Genomic DNA, 8,791 nt, shown 5'->3' with positions numbered 1-8,791 from the left:
TCATTGTGAGCGCTGGACTCTTCTATTTCTGCTTGAGTTATATTTGGCCGTGCATCTACAGTAAGTTCACCTACAGTGTGTTGCACTTGGTGGAGTTTGGACATTATTCTACATTTTTATCAAACGTAGCTATGAAGACAGTTAGTGTTTGTATGCAAATTGAAATACATTTCCTCTACTTTGTAATCTTCAATTGTTCCTATCTCTGTCTTCTTATCTTTCTTATCTGGCCCAGACACCAAACCAATGTCAAAGGACTAGCGGCAATGAAGGCCAACCGTCGCGTCGCCTCACGTCGCCTCACGTCGCCTGTGTGTTAGGGCCAAACAGTTGCACTTGAACACCCCTGTGTTAGGGCCAAACAGTTGCACTTGAACACCCCTGTGTTAGGGCCAAACAGTTGCACTTGAACACCCCTGTGTTAGGGCCAAACAGTTGCACTTGAACACCCCTGTGTTAGGGCCAAACAGTTGCACTTGAACACACTGCAAAGACTACAGCAGACATTTGATTAACTACGTACGTTCTGTGCCAGCGAGGGACCGACAGGACTACGGATACACACCATTGTTATGATACATAAAACAAAGCAGCATTTGCCTCCCATTTTCACACCTCTCTCGCAGATGCTTTCATAATAATAAAAACAAGGCCATGTGCCAGGGCACAAAGTTCATTGCTGTGGCTCTATTGACATCGTGAAGAGCGATTTTTCTGAAATGCGTGTTAAAATGAGCCAATTACACATCCTTGCATAGGCTCCATTACACTGAGCCCACTGATGCTTTTAAAGCAACTGACAGTAGCAGGCTGGTAGCAGGCTGTAGCAGGCTGTAGCAGGCTGGTAGCAGGCTGGTAGCAGGCTGTAGCAGGCTGGTAGCAGGCTGGTAGCAGGCTGGTAGCAGGCTGTAGCAGGCTGGTAGCAGGCTGGTAGCAGGCTGGTAGCAGACTGTAGCAGGCTGTAGCAGGCTGGTAGCAGGCTGGTAGCAGGCTGGTAGCAGGCTGTAGCAGGCTGGTAGCAGGCTGGTAGCAGGCTGTAGCAGGCTGGTAGCAGGCTGGTAGCAGGCTGGTAGCAGGCTGTAGCAGGCTGGTAGCAGGCTGTAGCAGGCTGGTAGCAGGCTGGTAGCAGGCTGTAGCAGGCTGGTAGCAGGCTGTAGCAGGCTGGTAGCAGGCTGTAGCAGGGAACAGCTGCCAAGGCGGCCCAGGGCGTCACGACCAGCGTCACGGCACCATGGCCTCTGAAATTCCCACCCTGGATACTTCTAATGGAGAACATGTCTGATACAAAGTTGCAAATGGCATTGGCATTATCAGCCCTTGATCTTTGGCTTGTGGAAGAAGAAGATGCAGTGGTGAAAAATAAATCCTTATCAGAGAAAGTTTAATTTTAAACCAAGTTTGAGAGAAAGACGGTACCAACATTTTTTAAATGTGGGCCAGAGGTTGCTTTTGCCTTGTTAGGAGTTAACGTCAAGTCAAGTTTATTTATACAGCAGCCCTTAATCATTGTTATAGTCTCTGGGCTTAGCAACCCCCACATTATGAAAACAGCAAAAGAAAAATGACATTCCCTCCTGCCTTAGACCCTCAACTGAGGACAGAAAAACTCCCACAAAGACCTCATCAGAATAAACCTGGGGTGGGGCTATACCCATGAGAAGGATCCCACCTGGACGTTTACATCCAAGTGAGCTGAATGTTATGGTTGTGGTCCAAACTAGTCTAGAAGATGTCCTTAAATGATCCTGTATCCACAACACACATTTAGTCAATTATATTCATCTAACCTGTAAGATAATAACCATAGAGATTCACCCTGAGATTTCCTGGTCACCACAACACGAGGAGTCTCAGTTGTGGCACAGGTGGTGAGCAGAGGGATGGGCAAATACCTTCCTGCTTGAGTCGTCTGCTGAGACTGACACAACGTTGTTTACAGTGGGATGGTGACAAATGACTGCAGTCACGACTTTGTAGCAGCTTGTCAGGACAGTTTATGAGTTCATGTCTGCGTTCTTGTCTTCACTTGAACCAACGTCATGACTCATGTTTGCAGGGCTAACTGAAAATCTTATTTTCTATCTGTGATGGATGAAAGGGTTGTCTATATAATTCAGGGGTCATCCCTATGTTCCCCGGGTCCTATGTTCGGCCGGGTCCTATGTTCCCCGTTTTTCCCAAATGGTGTCCACCCACTATGCCGACCACCCGCAATGCCGACCTTAGGTTTAGGCGTGGGGGTGGGAGAGGTTAGGTTTTGGGTTAGGGTCTGGGGGAGGTTAGGTTTAGGCGTGGGGGGAGGTTAGGTGTGGCGTGGGGGCTGGGAGAGGTTAGTGAAAAACGGGGAATATAGAACCCGGGGAACATAGAACCCGGGGAACATAGACATGATCCCATAATTCATATGTTATTGTTTCTACATTACAGTGAGGTGAGTGTATTTAGAGCGTACCACAAGGGCTTCAGATATTGATAATTAGCTGCAATACAGGTCAAGCAGAGAGCTTAGATTACATGTTGGAAAACTGCAGTCTATGATGTCCTGAGTGGATATGCACTCAGGACAGACACGCTTGCATATTTTAGATGCATAATATCTCAAATAAATCTGAAGTTAAAAAAAAAAAATCTACAATTACAGCTGCAGCACAGCGGTGAGTCGGGGCCGAGCATTTTGAGGAGCAAGAGGAAGAAGTAAGAAGAGAGGATGAAGACAAGTGAGAAATACATGGGGGTCCATCAGCAAAACTTTCCAGATCAAAAATATGAGTAAACCTTGAAATCTTGTTGTTTCTAACCCATACAGCACAATGCCAAGCATGTTTATTCTGCCTCCCCTGGCACTCAAACTCACAACCTTGCCCCCAATGGCAAGTGGTGATCTAGTTGAGTGGGAAAGTCAGAGGAGGCTTCACATTGTCACCACCAGGGTGCATGGGGCGGCAGCGGGCTGTCGCCTGGGGATCGGAAGGTTTCTGCTTCAAGGCTGCATGGCTCCTCCCGGCCACGTGTCAAAGTGTCCTTCAGACACTAGCTGCTCCCAATGAGCTGGTTAGCACCTTGCATGGTTGCCGCCGCCGTTGGTGTGTGAGTGTGAATGGCTGAATGTGAGGCATTCATAGTAAAGTGCTTTGAGTAGTCAATAGACTAGAAAAGTGGTATTTACCCTTACAGCTGTCCATGCATTTACAAGCAGATTTCAAACTAGTGTCAAATATTCTGTATTCAAGACAAGATTCTGAGAATTTGCATATCTTCATCTAGACAACATAAGAGATGTAGCCTATGTAATTTGTTTTTACAAAGATTGATTCCTCCATAAGTGCAAAAACTGATGTTTAAAGATGCTCTATTTCCATTGATTATATGACGGCAGAATTCAAAATACTGTAAAAAAATCCTGTTTTTGAGATAAAATTATATTTTACATACTTCAACTATCATGATAGCAAAAACAAATTTTTTTTTTTCATGAACATTGGAGACTTATTTAGCGAGAAATTGCAGTAGATGTTTACAGTGCCATTTACAGTAGCCTAAAGGTTTGATGCACTGTGGGCTAAATCTTTGATAATTCAAAAATCGATTTAATGCGTTTGTGTAGGACAGTGAACACAAAATGTTGGAGGAGAAAGGTTTAATTGCAGTGTTTGCAACAACAAAAAAGAGTGATGACTTAATTTCTACTAGGTTGAAGTTTACAAAAGTTTCTATTCACTTGGGCCTACATTTTGGTGAAAGTTGCAAAAGCGTAGCACGTACAACTGATTTGGTTTGAATTTTTGAACTTTACAGTGCCACCATCAGGATTATTTGTCCCCATTTCTTGTTTTCCTGTTTGGCATGGGACTATATGTGCGAAGTTTGGTTTATTTTCATACATGGGAAGCTAGAGTTCCTTGGAATAACAAGGAACAATGAATAACAATGGGAAATAAAATACAGAGGGCCTGGCAGCAGAGCAGCCCTGCCCCTAATTAAATAAGACTATAAGGGTTTATCTCTCATTTTGTCTGAGAACCATGGTGCCTCCACTCCTACTTCAAACCTCGGTGGTATTAAACATGAATTATGTGACTCAGTAGGAATACTTCCACACCCATTCCTCTCTTTACTCTTACTGCTTAAACTTGGAGTTAAAGGAAGATAAGATCCAATGAGAAATGGACTTTAACCTTTGGAATAGCTTTGTTTTAGATAGAGTATGGGAGCAATATGTAGGGAGTGGATTGAACTGATTTTTGAACTGCTGGAAATGCTCGAAACCTTTTGGCATGATTTTTCTTTTTTTTATACCACAACTTCTTATCTCTGACATGTATCACTTTTGAAACACCTTTTAAGCTGTAATTTTAACATGTTCATTCAGCACATTGTTAAAAAAAAAGATCTAGTCCAATTTATGCAAGTTATTTTATCCAATAAGACATTTGTGTGAAATTTTGTCATAATTCTTGAGTTATGGCCAAAAACATCTTTTGTGAGGTCACAGTGACCTTGACCTTTGACCACCAAAATCAAATAAATTCCTCCTTGAGTCTAAGTGGATGTGCCAAATTTGAGGAAATTTCCTCAAGATGTTCCTGAGACGCACTCACGAGCATGGAATGGACGGACGTGAAGTCACAGTGACCTTGAACTTTGACCTTTGACCACCAAAATCTGATCAGTTCATCATTGAGTCCAAGTGGATGTTTGAGCCAAATTTGAAGAGATTCCCTCAAGGCGTACCTGAGATATTGCATTAACGAGCATGGAATGGACTTTGACCTTTCACCACCAATATGTCTAATCAGTTGATTCTAGAGTCCAAGTGGACGTTTGTGACAAATTTGAAGAAATTCCCTCATGGCGTTCCTAAGATGGATAGACCGACAGCCCGAAATCATAATGCCTCCTGCCACGGCTATCGCCGGCGGAGGCATACAAAGTTACATATTAATGGTTGAATATTGATGCAACTTGTCCTAAGTAGGGGCACGGTGGCTCAGTGGTAGAGCTGTCACCTCACAGTCAGAAGGTCCTGAGTTCGATTCTCGCCTGGGACACTGTGCGCGCTGTGGTTGTGTTCCCCCCCATATCTTCAGTGCCTACTGCCCAGGTGGGTTATCTCGTGGTAAGGGCCTTTCTCTCTGTGTGGAGTTTGCATGTTCTCCCCGTGCTCCCCCAGGCGGTTCCTCCGTATATAACCCCCCCACTAAAAACATGCAGAAGATCAGATCGTCATCGTCATCCGACCAGTGACGACAACATCCGAAGTTGGTCCCCGGGCACTGTACGAGAAAGCGACCACTGCTCCTGGCCTGCCCCTTGGAGGAAAGGACATGCCTGGATGGGTTAAATGCAGAGGACACTTTTCACCGGCCACCGTCAGATGAGTGTGTTGTGGCCGCATGCATGTGTTGTGGTGTTCGTGTGACAATAAAAGACGGGCTTGTCCGTTACGAGAGAGTTTTTTAAAGTAAGCAATTTTGCTTTCATTTATTTAGGTGTTAGCATGGGTTATTAGTGGTTTACACACAGTATATAGTATCCTTCAGCAGTAAGGCAACATGCAAAACAGGTGGCTGCCTATTTGCTGTGATATTATTATCAAATACTTCATGAGCTTCCTTGTTTGAACAGTAAAGAATGGAGGAATAAGTTATTTTCACTGCCAGACAAAGACAGACCTGAGAATTACGGACGGGGAGGAAGAAGTGGAGGCACAAAGGGAAGTCCACTGTTCTATTTATATGACCTAAGCCTATCACTTTCACAGTGCAAGTTACCATAGACCCAAACAGCAACAGCATTGGCCATTATTTGTTACACCATAGCAACTATGAGCATGTGTCACTTCATGACGAATCTCGTCTATTGTTTGAGTTCTGGACCATCTGGATTCCAACACCTGAACGCAGAGTTCAGGTGTTGGCAGTGGGTGGGAAGAAGGTTGGTTCCCATGTCTGTCATAAATTGATCACTTCCTTTTTTGGTAAGAACTTAGAGATCATCCACTGTGTGTATGATGCAATACACATCAGTGTGTTGTTCCACTACCTGCAGATGTGTCAGTGCAGGTGACAGGATCTTACAGGATCTTACAGGATCTTACAGGATCTTACAGGATCTTATCGGCCTACACAGGATCGGCTCGCCCTACCGCATTTGCCCTACCGCTCGGGGTCCACAACTACAGATGAAGTTAAACTCATTTATTAAGAAAAAAAAAGTAAGGCTCATGTTTATGAGAAATGGTCCTGTAACACCTGAATCATGATCATTGAATGTTTGTATGATTCATATTTTTAATGTCTATCATGTCTGATAACATCAGTAGTTTAGCTTGTTAGCTAATCTAAAGCTGTCGGCCATTTTGCTCACGTTAATCCCACGTGCCCGACGTACAGCCAATCACATTCACAATGCGTGCCCGAGCCGATCTTGTAGACGAGCTGAAATTGCAGCCACACAGGTAATGCCTTCCATGTCAGGACTCTGGTTGAGTGGCTTGTGTGTCTAATGTATGGAACAGTATGGCTGGCAGAGCCCTCTTTGGACTCACACACACATCACACCTCTATCCTGCTGAACCATACACTGCCATACAGTCAATGTGCTGAATGGAATATGTGCAACAGTCCATTGCATAATATGTCTCATGAGAAAAGTCCCTGACTGAATGATTGAAACATCCTCAGTGAGAAATGTGCACATATACCGTACATGCACACGTATGTGTGTGTGTCCGTGTGTGTGTGTATGTCACACACACCGAGACACACACATGCTCGTACGTACGTGTGTGCACGCGCACACACACACACACACACACACACACACACACACACACACACACACACACACACACACACACACACACACACACACACACACACACACACACACACACACACACACACACACACACACACACAGCTGAGCAGCTAGAGTGTGTTTCTCTGCTCATTCTGGGGACCAGCGTATGCAGAGAAAGTTAAACAGTCACTGCATCACAGGGAGGGCCTATATTTGCATTTCATTGAACAATGAATTTCCAGCCATGCATATAGACTGTTTAATCGTCACATTCCAATGTCGATTTGTCCAGTGTACCTTAAGTAAATAAAGTGTGCTGTGTCAACACACGTACGCTATACTAGTTAATTCCAATGGGACAAGTTGTAAAAGATATATTAGAACAAAGCGTTAACTATTGTGCATCTTCCACTGTGCTTTGGCTCATTAGCTTCTTTCATAACTACTGCATGCAAGACAAACTGTTGCCTTTGTCAGGAAATTGAAAAATTGACCAGGTAGCCTACTCATAGGCTATAGTTAAAAAAAGGGTGTGAGGGCGTGTGTGTGCTAAATGTTTACATAGCCTACAGTAGCACATTTAAAAATGGCTGCTCAAGCTTCATGACTTTCATGAATTCATGCAACTGTATGATGTCTTCACGCAACACATTTATGTGAATAACATGGGGGAAATAGCTAGAGTATGAGCAATGTTTTGTATTTGCTTGGTTGTTATACTTGGTGTGATGAGTCTAATGAGGTCATTATTTGACCTATGAAATCACCTGACTTTCTTCATCTGAATCCACTGTGTAATCATTCTACAGAAATCCTTCTTAAATATGTAAAGAAACTGTCAAAATTATGACTGTCATGTTCACAGTGTTGCCCCGTGTAGAGATCTCCTGCAGGGGTTATGTCCAATTGTGTTAATTCAACTGTAAATCTTTTTGATACATATATATTTACTTATTCATGGCATAATAGGCCCATAAATGAGAAAAGCTTCTTGGGGGATGACAACCTGCATCTCACAGTTCCCTTGACAAATACAGGTTGTCTTCTTGTTGGAATTTCTGCCGGACAGCAGCCACACCCTTAAAACAGTCCTCTGAATTACAGAGATGACATGCACGGCTAAAGTGCTCCCTCTAGTGATATCCAAACAGGCCACAGCTAAAAGCTGCTTATCTGCTCTGAGATCTAGTTAGACGTGAAAGGCGGTGTCTATGTGACACAGTCAAGATCTGACTGCCATCAAAAATGAGTCAAAGCTGCTGTGCTGGTGCATGTGCGTCCTGGTGTGGCTCACCAGCACGCGTAGGCTACCACGGAGGATTGGCCCTTCGCGTGGCAGACGCGGGTTCGAATCCAACCCGAGGTCCTTTGCCGCATGTCATCCCCTCTCTCTCTCCACATCTTTCCTGTCTGCCTACTGTCCTGTCTAATGAAGGGGCAAAATGCGCCCCAAAAAATTAAAAATGTAATGCTGGTGCAAATAGACATTTTTTCCTCAAAATGAGAATCATCAGCCTTCTCATGTAGGCCTATTTCATTAGTCTTTTAACACAATGCCACAGTAAAGTCATAGTCAGCTAGGAGATGGAGGTGTGACAGAATGTGAGATTCATCTGATCAGCTGTCTGTAAATGAATCATAATTTGAAAATAATGTCTTGTTTTTCATTTTGTAAGTATAGTTCGAAGTTGTTATAAATCGTGACAGTGACACTCACATGTAAATTGACACTGTGTGATTAGACTCTCACTCACATGTAGGCGGACACAGATTCTTTTCTCCAGCCCTCCCACTGGTAGCCTACACGGAGACGGTTTTCACCATACTGTTTTCACCAGCTGCAGCCCCACAGCACTTCCTTTTTCTCAGCTTCTTCTTCTGTGTTTTATGGCGGTTGGCATCCTTAAATGTTGCATTACCGCCACCTGAATTGTATCAGCTTCACAGTGCTAACTATTGACAGTGTCCACTTTCTCAGCTATTCAGGGGA

The sequence above is a fragment of the Poromitra crassiceps genome (assembly GCF_964638095.1).
Source record: "Poromitra crassiceps genome assembly, chromosome: 19".
NCBI lineage: Eukaryota > Metazoa > Chordata > Actinopteri > Beryciformes > Melamphaidae > Poromitra > Poromitra crassiceps.
This window is presented reverse-complemented; position numbering follows the sequence as displayed.